Source organism: Papaver somniferum, chromosome 2 (assembly GCF_003573695.1).
Source record: "Papaver somniferum cultivar HN1 chromosome 2, ASM357369v1, whole genome shotgun sequence".
Classification (NCBI taxonomy): Eukaryota; Viridiplantae; Streptophyta; class Magnoliopsida; order Ranunculales; family Papaveraceae; genus Papaver; species Papaver somniferum.
In genome coordinates this window covers 40,693,483-40,706,986 of record NC_039359.1, presented here as the reverse complement: position 1 = coordinate 40,706,986, position 13,504 = coordinate 40,693,483, and positions in this window count along the sequence as shown.

Below are 13,504 nucleotides of genomic sequence, written 5' to 3'. Positions count from 1 at the left end.
CCTATTTCCTAACAGTGATTTTCTATGATTATATCTAAACCTCTATAAATACTAGTCCAAGCCCAGGATTTGATCGATATTTTCTTATAGTTAAAGAGGTTTTGTATTAGGAAATTATTTACACTTGAGAATAGTACAACAAAGTTTATCTGTATTTTATATCAGGCGCCAAGCTAGTCTAGTAAGAATAGAAAAATTGAATATATATGGGTTTTTAATACCTAGACCTCCAATAGCTTTCCTTGAGCATATATAATCCCAGGCTTTTAAATAAATGCCTTTATTACATTTGTTTCTTTGCCATCAGAAATCTCTTTGTAAAGCATTTAACTTATATAAAGTATTTTTAGGAAGTAAAAAACCACATCATTTGATACATAGGCATAATACTAGTAACAAAAAAAAGATAGTTCTACATGTTTGTGACAAGAATTTTGCTTATAGCTTTCCAACCTTGAAATCTACTATACACTTTATCTAACATGTTTTGATAATTAAAACTTTTAGTTATATTGAAGAATAGAGGGGTACCTGAGTAACTATCTATTTTTATTATTCTACCCGCTTTAAGGATTCAAGCTAACAATTTATAATGTTAATTCTGAACTTTCTTGCTAAAATATATCCCTGATTCTGATAATTAATGACCAGGCGATTCACTAAAGATCTTAAGAATGTATAGAAAATTCCTAGCTTGAGAAATACTCGTAGAAGTAAATGGAAAAGAGTCATCGGCAAAGAATAGGTGTATGACATAAAGAAATTTTTTTGTGACTTTGACACCTGAAATTTTTCCAGTCATTTCGATATACAAAAGAAGCTTAGAAAGAGCTTCCGTACATATTATAAATATGTACGGTGACATAGGGTCACTGTAGCATTCCAATAATCTGTCATTTGTTTATTGAATTATTAGGGAAGAATTAATAATAATTGTGACGCTATTAGTTCAATTTTTGTGGAAAAACCAACCACTCGGTTGGATAGCTTTGGTTTCAGAAATTGCTAGTTAGGGTGCTAAATTATTCTGTTGTATACCTTGTTATTTTTTTGTTGATAGCTAATTAATTTAATAGTATATTAGGAATCTATATAAATATGAATTTCTGTTTCTGAGTTTAGTCATCATCAGGTAGTGGCCACGTGGTGAAATCTTACTTTGACACACATGATAATGTGTTAAGGGTATGTTTGGCAAGAAAAGTAAAGATATGTTTAAACGCTCAAACTTATCTTATGTCATTATCTTTATCTCAACACCTGTAGCATAGAAAGTAGGAAAACTAAGTGGAGAGAAAATCAGAAGAAACAAGTGAATTTTGTGGAGTTCTGATTTTCGAGAGAATAGAAGATTATGATCGTGAACCCATCGATTAGTTGAGATCTGTAGAAATTGAAGAGTTATCAAAGAGGGATTTATCTGTGTTCTTGGTTGAAGGTTGACAGTGTCTTTGGATTCGATAGGCGGGATACAGAGGTTAAGGTTTGAGTTGTGAGTTGAGGTGGGGACTTACATTTCTCTTTTTTAACCATTGATGTCTTTTTACAAAATTATGTTTATGCACTTAAACAAATTCATGCATTGTTGGATTTTGATTCTCAAAAACTCTGTAGTTAGTCTATCCATTACTTGGAAATGACCTGAAATGTACTTGCTTGCCTTTGTGAATGTGTGTGAAATAAGAATTTCCATCTGTGGCATATAGGATACTTCTCCTTCATTTATACCTACGTACTTTCAGCTTTTATGCAATGGTTAGGGAGATACACCGCAATATTACCCACTAGTGTGGCTGGCATCAATATTATACATTGTTTGAAGAAGGAGTTAGTTTCATATATATGATTGTGTTTGCGTGCGTTGATCTTCTTTTAGTATTTGAAATACATAATTGTTTTTTTCAATGGGTTAAATGTTTATCAACGTTTGGAAAATTCGCATTGTCTTAAATTCAACTTTGATGATTATATTTGGGAAGTGTAAGAATCCATTGAGCTTGTTTAGATCACTCTTTCATCTCCTTTTAGTGGCAGAAAGCTTTGATGTAACTGGTGTTGACTCGACTGAAGGAGAGATTAATGTTTGGATTGATTAGATTGCCTTAAATTGTGTCCTTGAGAGATCGCTGCTGGTCTCGGTGGTGCTGTGCAGTTTATGTAACTTTTTGAAGGAGTTTTTTGGTTTTAGTTGTAAGTAAGACTCTAACTTCTTCTGAATGTTTATATGTACTGACAAATAACACACTTGTAAATTAGATAGTTATGTATATTTTGAACCTTTAATGTCTAGCTTATGTTCTTAACTTGTCTTGAAGATAATGGTTCAGTTTAAGATAGTTTAGTGTCTGCATAGTTCATCTTTCTTTTGGTCAGGTTCTTGTCACTTTCTATCGGAAAAAGTCTTGTTGTATTTCCCCTTTGATATAAAGTAAGAATTATGTATTCTTTTCAACCTTGTGTACTCATTTTAATAACTTAGCTTAAGATAGTTATTACCTTAGTCTTGGATTGAATATCCTAATTAATGTTTTGGAAAAGGGGGTGCTACAAAGTTGGTATCAGAACCCATTAGTAGATCTTATATGGGCGCTTAGTAAAAGCTAGAATCTAAAAGACATCAAGAATAAAAATCATATTGAATATAGTAGTGGTTATTTGATGTTGTTTGTGAGTAGTGTGCTTATAATATGTTTTGTAAATTTTTAGATATTAAGATTTATGTTCTTGTTGCGGTGGGAAAGAATGGCAGACAATACTGAAAATCAGAGTTTGGAAGGTGGATCTGGTCAGCAAATTGAGAGTAGTAATGTGGAGATATTAATGAAGTTTGTGGCAGATATGAGGCAACACCAACTGTTATTAGAAGAAAGGCTTGAAATTTTACCTCCAAGACATAACTCAGGGAGTACAAGTCAGACTTCAAACCAAGGGGATATGATTATGCCGGTACGAAATAAGAATCAATCTGAACAGTTACTTCAGCAATATCTAAAGATTGCTTCAGAGGAATTCAGTGGTATCCCTCCAGATCCCAAGAAGGAGGAAGAATGGTTGCAAAATGCAGAACATGTATCCAATGATAGAGGTACTTGGGTCAAGTTGGTTGCTTACAGATTTCGAGGACCATCACGAGATTGGTGTTATGCAATAATGAAAGTAGAAAGTAGAACAATGACTTGGAACAGGTTTAAAGATTTGTTCATAGACAAGTATGTACTTGATGCCGCAAGAGATAGGAAATTTTATGAGTTCATGTCTTTAACGAAGGGTGGTATGTCCGTTAGCGCTTATAATGATAAATATATAAGGTTGTCGCGATATGAAGCAGAGTTGATAGCCATTGATGAAGCTAAAGCGAAGAAATTTATCAGAGTATTGGATCCCGAGATGCAAAAACAACTTTCATGTTTACGAATCAAGACTTATGAGGATGCTTTGAATCGATCACTTGATTATGAAAAAGAGATGGAAGATCAACTTGCAACCCGGATTAGAGAAAGGCTGCAAAAATTTTCAGCAAGACAAAATCCAGCAAAGCGGCCAATGTTATCATCTCCTAATCAAACATTTTTCAGATCACCGGTAAGGCCATGGTCAACGGGATCAGCATCAGTACCACCCATAACACGTCCACCTACAGTTAGACCTCAAGGGAGATGAGTACGTTTCCATCAAGTACGTCCGGCTGCACCAACAAGTTCTAATTTGGGTTCATACAAATGTTTTACCTGCGGTGAATGGGGCCATCTCAAGAAAGATTGCCCAAAGAACCCCTCAACAGGGTTAACTCAACAAGGAGCGGTATATGCAATGGAGCCGATAGAAACTTCTAATCAAGAAACATTAGTAGAGAGTCAAGTGTTTTATACAATGGTTGAAGGGGATGGTTCGGCGACCGATCAAGTGGTTGAAGGTAAAATATTAATTATTCAATCATCTAGTTCATGTGTTGATAGACACTGGTTCTACTCGATCATTTATTAATCTCAGCATAACAACTGAACTAGAGTTAGACATGGCATGTAACAACAAAATGTTAGCTTTGGCTACACCATTAAAGAGAAAAACCTTTCCTTTTCGAGTTTGCAAGGAATGTGTGATGGTGGTTACTGACCAAGAATTAATTGAATACTTGATAGTGTTAGAGATGTGTGGTTTTGATGTCATATATATTAGGTATGAATTGATTAGCTAAATATCATGCTAGTGTGGATTGTTATGCAAAAGTAGTTACATTTCATTTTCCTGGTCAATCTCCATTTGCATTTGTGGGTTCTGAAGATACGGTGACAGTGGAGTCGATACCTGTTGTGTGTGATTTTAAGGATGTTTTTCTAGACGTTCTGTCAGGGTTACCACCAAAAAGAGATATATATTTTAGCATTCATTTACTGCCGAGAAGTTCTCCAATTTCTTAAAATCCTTACCATATGGCTCCTTGTGAAAAGAAAGAGTTAAAGTCACAGATAGAAGAGTTATTAAGTTTAGGATTTATTCAACCTAGTTTTTCTCCATGGGATGCTCATGTTTTGTTTGTGAAAAAGAAAGATAATACGTTTAGGTTATGTGTTGATTATAGGGAGTTGAATAAAATCACTATTAAGGATATGTATCCACTTCCAAGGATAGACGACTTGTTCGATTAGTTGAAAGATGCCAATTTTTTCGCTAAGAATGACCTTAGGAAAGGGTATCATCAGTTGAGAATCAAGGAAGGTGACATTCCAAAGAAAACATTTAGGACAACGTTAGGGCAATATGAATATCTTGTTATGCCTTTTAGTTTATCTAACGCTCCAGAAACATTCATGGATTTGATACATAGGGTACTTTGGCCATATTTGAATGAATGTGTGATTGTGTTCATAGATGATATTCTGATTTATTCAAAGATTCGTGAGGACCATGAGTTAAAATTGCGGAAGGTTCTTCAGACGTTGCGTGAAAATCAACTTTATGCAAAGTTTAGTAAGTGTGAGTTTTGGTTGAATGAAGTTAAGTTTCTCGGTCATGTCGTTTCAAGTGAGGGAATTGCAGTAGATCCTTCAAAGATTGATAGTGTTTTAAATTGGCAGCAACCAAGGACAGTTTCAGAAATCCGAAGTTTCTTTGGTTTGGCAGGTTATTATCGTTGGTTTGTGCAGGGTTTTTCTGTTGTTGCTTTTCCATTGAGTCGGTTGACACAGAAAGGGGTTAAATTCGAGTGGAAGGATGAGTGTGAGTCTGCATTTCAAGAGTTGAAGGGTCGTTTAACTTCGTCACCGGTGTTGACATTACCGAGTCCAGGGGAAGTTTATGACATTTATACAGATGCATCTAACGTTAGGCTTGGATGTGTGTTAATGCAGAATAGACAGGTCATTTCATATTCTTCCAGGAAATTAAAGGTTCATGAGAAGAATTACCCTACGCATGATTTGGAGATGGCAGCGATTGTGTATGCTTTGAAGATTTGGAGACACTATTTATATGGTGAGAAATTCAACTTGTATTTTGATCATTAATGTCTGCAGTAATTGTTTTCACAGAAGGATTTGAACATGAGGCAGAGGCGCCGGACAGAGTACATGAAAGACTACAAATTTACCTTATTGTATCATCCGGGTAAGGCAAATATGGTGGCTGATGCTCTTAATTGTTAGAGAGAGGGAATTCTAGCATAACTGATGGTTAAGGAATGGTTGTTATTGGATGAAGTTGCGGATTATACATTTCAGGAATCAGAAAATGGTAGTGTTTCCAAAGGATATTTAGCTCAAATGACAGTACAAACTACTTTGATTCAGAGGATAGCCAAGGCTCAGGTTGAAAGTCAAGACTTTGTAAGGTATTTAGACATGTCTAATGACAAAGACAACAAGGACTGGAAGCTGCATTCTAATGAGACGCTTCGTTTTAGGAATCATTTATGGGTGTCGAAGAAAGCGGGTCAGAACTGAGGGAGGAGATATTAAATGAAGCACACCGATCTCATTACACTATACACTCAGGGGCACTAAGATGTACAGAAATTTAGGAAGAAATTTTGATGACCTGGAATGAAGAAGTCTATTGCTGATTTTGTGAAGAAATGTTTGACATGCCAGCAGGTAAAACCTGAAAATAAGTTACCTGGGGGTCTTCTTCATCCCTTGGCTATTCCAGAATGAAAGTGGGAGCATATCACAATGGATTTTGTTAGTGGGTTGCCTATAACTAGTGATGGTATGGATCCCATATGGGTTATAGTGGACATGTTAACAAAGACGGCTCATTTTGTACCAGTCAAGACTACTTATTCAGTTGACAAGTTATCACCGGTGTTTGTTTCTGAGATTGTTCGGTTACATGGTGTTCCGTTATTCATTATATCAGATAGGGGTGCTCAGTTTACGTCTGATTTTTGGAAGGGTCTTCAAAAAACATTTGGTACCAATGTTACTCTTAGTTCAGGTTTTCATCCGCAATCAGATGGACAATCATAACGGGTTATTCGAGTATTGGAAGATATGCTTAGGGCGTGCGTACTGGATTTCCAAGGTAGCTGGAAGGGTATGCCACCATTTGAGGCATTATATGGGAGACCGTGTAGATCACCAATTTGTTGGACAAAGGTTGGAGACAGTTTGTTGACTGGGCCGAAAATAATTGCAGAGACCACAAAGAATATTAGAATCATTAAGGAACGCCTTCGAGCAGCTCAGAGTAGGCAGAAAAGTTATGCAGACCATAGTCGACGTCCGCTACAGTTTGAAGTTGGGAAGCATGTACTGTTACGAGTATCGCAAAGAAAAGGGATTACTAGATTTGGTTTAAAAGGTAAACCCACACCACGGTTTATTGGTCCATTTCAGATTGTTGAGAAGATTAAAGAGGTAGCATATGACTTGCACTACCAGCAAACACAAACCAGATTCATGACATATTTCATGTGACTATGCTTCGTGGTTATGAGTCCGAGTCCATTGTCTCTACCATTAGAAGACAATGGTTCATATTGATAAAGCGAGGGTCTAACAACACCACCCAATATTTCACTTAGAAATCTGTATGGACTAACTCCGAAATACTTTCTAGAGAATAAACTAGACAGTTAGACTCAATCTAAGTAGAAGTGTCTCAAGGAGTTAATATCTCTCTCTTGTTTTGATTTACTCGAGCTAATAGAAATCAGCGAGTCCTTAATCAAACACAAGGAATAACTTGGATGGTACCAAAGACCAATATCCAAGGATCAATAAATGACAATCAACAACCAAAGGTTGGATTATTCTAATTGATGATCTAAACGCACAACCTGTATTATTTCAATTATATAAACAAATATAATGCGAAAATAAAAATAACACAGAAACCAAAATTTTTGTTAACGAGGAAACCGCAAATGCATAAAAACCCCTGGACCTAGTCCATATTGAACGCACACTGTATTAAGCCGCTACAGACACTAGCCTACTCCAAGGTAACTTCGGACTGGACTGTAGTTGAACCCCAATCAGTCTCCCACTGATCCAAGGTACAGTTATACTCCCTACGCCTCTGATCCCAGCAGGATACCGAGCACTTGATTCCCTTAGCTTATCTCACCTACAACTAAGAGTTGCTACGACCCAAAATCGCAGGCTTTGACAATAAACAAATATGTCTCACACAGACAAGTCTATCAAAGGATCAATCTGTCTCCCACAGATAAACCCTAAAAGGTTTTGTTCCGTTTTTTGATAATAATCAAGGTGAACAGGAACCAATTGATGATCCAGTCTTATATTCTCGAAGAACAGCCTAGAGTTATCAATCACCTCATAACAATCTTAATCGTATGGTAGTGAAGCAAGATGTTGCGGAATCACAAACAATGAGAAGAAGATGTTTGTGATTACTTTTTATATCTTTCCTATCAGAGATATCAATCTCAAGACAATCAATCTGATTGTACTCGTACGATAGAAGATGCAAGATCAGATCACACAACTACGATAAAAGTAGTATCGGTCTGGCTTCACAATCCCAATGAAGTCTTTAAGTCGTTAACCTAGTTTTAGAAGAAGAAAACCAAAGGTTAAAGGAGAATCGACTCTAGTACGCAAACTAGTATCACACGTAAGGTGTGGGGACTAGTTTTGCACAATACTAGATGTCTCCTTTATATAGTCTGCAATTAAGTTACCTTGGTAACAAAGCAATCAATATCCACCGTTAGATGAAAACCTTATTTAGATTCAAGATAATATTTCTCAACCGTTAGATCTAAAACTTAGCTTGTTACACTCACTTGACAATGCATTCCTCTAGGTTTGTTAACCGTATCCAAACGTATGAACTTGTTGGTTCAACAATAGTTAACCAAATGGTTATCCATATGAGCATTTCATATCAACCACGTTCTTCTTCACCATAACTAGTTCAAATGACTTCAGATGAACTAGTTAGAGAGTTGTTCAATTGCAAGGAAATCTCATGTACTACACAAGACACAATTGAAGCAAAGACGATTTGATTCACTTGAATCGGGTCATGAACTTTTATAGCCACGGTTTGCAAACTTCATTCCTTAGTCTTTTTAAGTTTAAGTTCAGAAATCATCTTCAGATATATAAACCTTCTCAAGTTACCAGACTAGGTTCGCGGACTTAAGTTACCGGGCAGAGTGTACAAACTCCAGCAAAAATTCTCGGCTATGAGAATGTAGATGGTGGATTATCGACAAGGGTCAAAATCGTAAAACCATACTTATACATGCTCCTGATCCAGCAATCAGATGTGTATTGAGGCTCATGTCTCTCATTGAAGCATGAAAGATCATGCCATAAAATCTCTGACTGAGAATGTTGTCTCTCAGAGTGTACGAAGATGTGTAGTCTCTCAGCTGAGGCAACGACACATCTCATGAATACTGAGCAATTTCAGTAATTATTTCTATATAGAATCGAAAGATTGGACGGCACCTAGACAGCATGCCTGCTAGTATAGTGCAATAACGTCTTCAGGATGCAACAAGGTTTTCCCTGACTATATAAGAGAAATATGACGTTTCAACAAGCTCATATCTCCCAATTCTCAGTTAATTAATGCTCCTAGACAGTATGCCTGCTAGTATAGAGCCATCAATTAATTATCTCTAATCGTTAACTGAATATTCAACAATATTCTACGATTCCTCATAATATTTCGTCACTTCAATTTGTGGTTCTTCCCAGAAGAATTCCACGGGTTAGTGATAAATATTCAACGAGCGGGCATCTGAGTAGCTATCGAGTAAGCCCTGATTAAAATGGTGCAAGTGTACTCAGCAATAATGCACAAACGAACACCTGAATACACAAACGAGCATTTCAAAACACGAAGGAATGATGAACCTATGCAAAATAGGAAGAAAAACAATAATAATAAAATATTGGCAAAGGCGCTAGGGGACTGGGCTCACCGGCCGGCCAGTCACGCCGCGACCAGTCTCACGTCCAATTTTATATTTTATCATGTTTTATTATTTTTCTATGATCTCATGAAAATCCTTTCATTTGAGTAACTCTCCTTCGTCTCAAGGAAATTCCCTAGTCTCATGGTATTTTCTTATGTCAAAGAAATAATAAAAATTAGGAAAGGTGTCGTGGGACCAAGCTAACTAGTCGGCCATGCCCTAGCCGTGGATGGTCCCGCACCTCATGGTTCCTTATATTTTTATTATTTCCCTCATCCCATGAAAATTCCCTGATTTCATGATATTTCCCTAAACCCATGAAAAATAATATAAAATTAGAAACTCGTGGGCCCGGGCCCTAGCCGGCCGCTCATGCCCTAGCTAGTCCCACACGCCCTTTATTTTGTTATTATTATTTTTTATGTTTCTCTCATCTCATGAAAACTCCTTGATTTCAACAAATTCCTTGGTTTCAACAAACTCCTTGATTTTATGATATTTCCCTAAAATCATGAAAAATATTGTAAAATTAGGAAAACTATCCTGTGGGACCGGGCTATTTGGACAACCGGCCATGCTTTGGCCATAGCCGGTCCCACACTTCATGATTCTTTCATTTTTTATTATTTTTTTCCTTCATCTCATGAAGTTTTCACGGTTTCAGCAAAATCTTTGATTTCTTCATATTTTCTCAAAATATTGCTCAAACGCACACCAGAAAATATCAAAATTCTCAGGACTGAGACGCGGACACTTTGGTGATGTCAGCACGTTACCTTGACTGACCAAGGTTGGCTCTTTGGCTTGCAAGGAGCCGGTCCCATGTATTTTTCATGATTTGACCTAATTTGCACAATTGCACGTATTAGGTCCAAAACTCTTCCAAACAATTTGGAACTTCATAAAAATGATCAACAGACGACCCCATGACCAACCAAGGCCGTTTTCATGATTCCTTGGTCGGTCTCTCATCCCTTCATAATTAGGTTTTAACACCTAATGCTGAAATAAGTATTATTTTCAGCAACAAATGATTAAACCAACATTTAATCATCCTTTCACCAACTGGTCTTCAAGATACTTTAATATTTTGCTCACCTCAGGATCTGGGCGCTACATAGTCGATTCGTCATCCCATGTAGCCGGTACCTCCTTCATTTCATAAATGATTTTCAATAAATCATCAATTAATCATCAATTCAGCAATTGATCAAAATTTGGGTTTTGAGTTCAAGGTTCATAATTCCAGATTCAAACAATAAATTTATGTTGATCCCATGATCAACACTCTAATTAATTATACCTGGTTTGGTCGCCAGTATTTTAATTTAATATTTGTTTGGTCATGCTACCAATAATTCATCAAATGAGCAACATTTGCTCAGACGAGCAATATTTGCTCAGACCAAGGAATATTGGTTCAACTATCAATATTCAACAATTCATCAAATGAGCAACATTTGCTCAGATGAACAATATTTGTTCGCACTGAATAATATTGGTGCAACTATCAATATTCAATAATTCATCAAATGAGCAATATTTGCTCAGTCCATGAATATTGGTTCAACTATCAATATTCAATATTTGCTCAGTCCATGAATATTGGTTCAACTATCAATATTCAATATTTGTCCAATCCATGAATATTGATTATCAACATTCAATAATTTATCAAACGTGCAACATTTGCTCATACGATCAATATTTGCTCATACGAGCAGTATTTGCTCATACGAGCAATATTTGCTCACTTTAATAACCAACATAATTATACCTTTGTCTCAACAGACATGTTCAACTCATGGTCTCAGAACCTTTGCAAATCTTGTTCAACTCAGCAATACAAGGACTCATCATCCCATAAAGTCAGCAACTGACTCCACAATCACGAGACATCAATCGTTTCAAGTGGGGGATATTAACTAGGGTTTTGGTTTGGAGGTCTATGGAACGTGTGTTCATACACACGATGAGAACATGAGAAAGCCGTGCAATCAGTTTGAGGAGTTATCAAAGTAGTGGGTGGAAAGTTAACCAAGTCTTCGCACGATGAGCAACTGGTTTCAACACGATTTTCATTTCCCCACTCTTTGACTCCGGCAACTGTCACACTTCATGGGATCATGGTGTTTTTAATTTAAAAATATAAAATGCCTATGAATCATGATTGAAAGAAGATAGCATTCTTCTAGACAAGAATTTCTCGACAAGTTCACACAGACAATCTTTCGTCTACACGAACTCATCATCTGAGCAATCACTCTCAACTGAGTAAATTCAATCATTCAGAACCTTCTTACGCAGAATACACAACACACCTACAATCTCGATCACCATTGATATCACACATTCCTCAGCTTCTCTCCTACATATCATCCCATCCTCTCTTGTGACCGAATTGACTCTGGAACGACCATTGTCTTGGTTTAGGCCGGAGTTCTACAAATTGATCTCTCGAACTTAAAGCACTCACTTCTTGCAGTGCATATGTGTGAGGTTGAGCATTTGCTCGGTTCAAGGAGTCTCCTCCGCACGGTCATCTCCTCGATTCCGTAAAAACCTGCAAATCGTTTTTCCCCATCTACAGATTGGCGACCACAGTGGGAGGTTAATCTCTCGGTTGCAATCTCAAACTTTCACAAGATGGTTGGTCTTAGGACTAATTCAACAACTCCAGACCCAATCCAGAATCCTTCAAATGGCAACGCTCCTCCTCCTAACGCTACATCTGACATCACGGAAGGTGGAGAAATCCCGACCCTGACTAAGTTGGCGCGAGTCTTGGAAATCCACACCAGGAACATGGATCTGATGAAAAATAAAATGAACCACATACTCGATTTTCTCATCACACTGACATCCGAGTTAGGCAGTATCTCCGCTTCATCAGTCCCAGTGCCCGGGACTGACTCGTCACATGGTGACCCTCAAACCAACAGTTTCACTACTTATGAGAAGCCGGTGGACCAGGAGGTTGCACAGTTGGTCGAAAACTTGTGTGATCTCTTACACTTTTCCATTAAACAACGTACAGACACGTTTTCCGCACTCAATCAGATATCATCTGATGTGCAAGTAGCTTCGTTGTCTCCAGTAGTCGAAGAAATGTCCATGATGTCCGAGCATTCAGTCAACAATATTGTTAGAGCATAGCTCGGTTGAACCCGCTAGCATACTTTATTTAACATTCTTTATTTAGCATACTAAAGATAGTTTTGGACTAGATTAGGTCTAAGAAGTTGAATCGAAGCTATCCTTAAAGGATGAAGATTGAAGACTAGAAGGGACTTTTTGGTCAAGTTGGTGATGTTTCCTTATCTAGGCAAGTTAGCTATTACTCCAAACATCTTTGATTACCATATTAAAGTGTTTGTGATTCCTGCCTAAGTTAAAATGTGATTTATTCACATAAATATAATTTTTGCTAAATAAGCTATTTGTTTAATTATTTTGGCAAGAGTTTTAACTTAGGAAAGACTCCCATATTTAGGAGAGTCCTGAAAAAGGAAAATAGCTTTGCTTAGCTTCCAAGCTATTATTCATTATAAATAAGGAGTTCGCGAGTTTACACGTTTTTTATCCCTTTGGAAAATTGGCGTAAGCTCTGCAGGTTGTTTTCCACGTCTTATGTTTTTCGTGAACAAGAGTGAGATAAAAGTCTTTGTATTAGGGATCACAAAGCCAAGTTGGATTTAATCTTCGTGATTGATAATACAACTTGTAATCTAGGTTTTTCATCTCTTGTCTCTTCTAAGATTTTCTCTTCTGATATAAAACCATTCAAGAGTTGCTGATCATAAACCCTAGGTTTTGATAGATTTCATTTTCCGATCGTATACCAATACTTGTTTGTCGAAATCGGAGACTAGAAAGAAAAAATTCTATTGAGGCATCTCGTAAAAATCCTTGAGAATTTTTTAACAAGATATCTCTAGATTTATTCTAGTTGTTCTTGTTGTAGAGTTATTAGGTTTCTCTTCCTTTTATTGAAGAGTATAATAATCCCTAATCTACGAGTTTGTTTTGATATTATTTTTACCTAGTAATTGTTTTTATCAAAACAAACAAAAGATTTCAAAAACCTTGATTTACATCTAAAGGGAA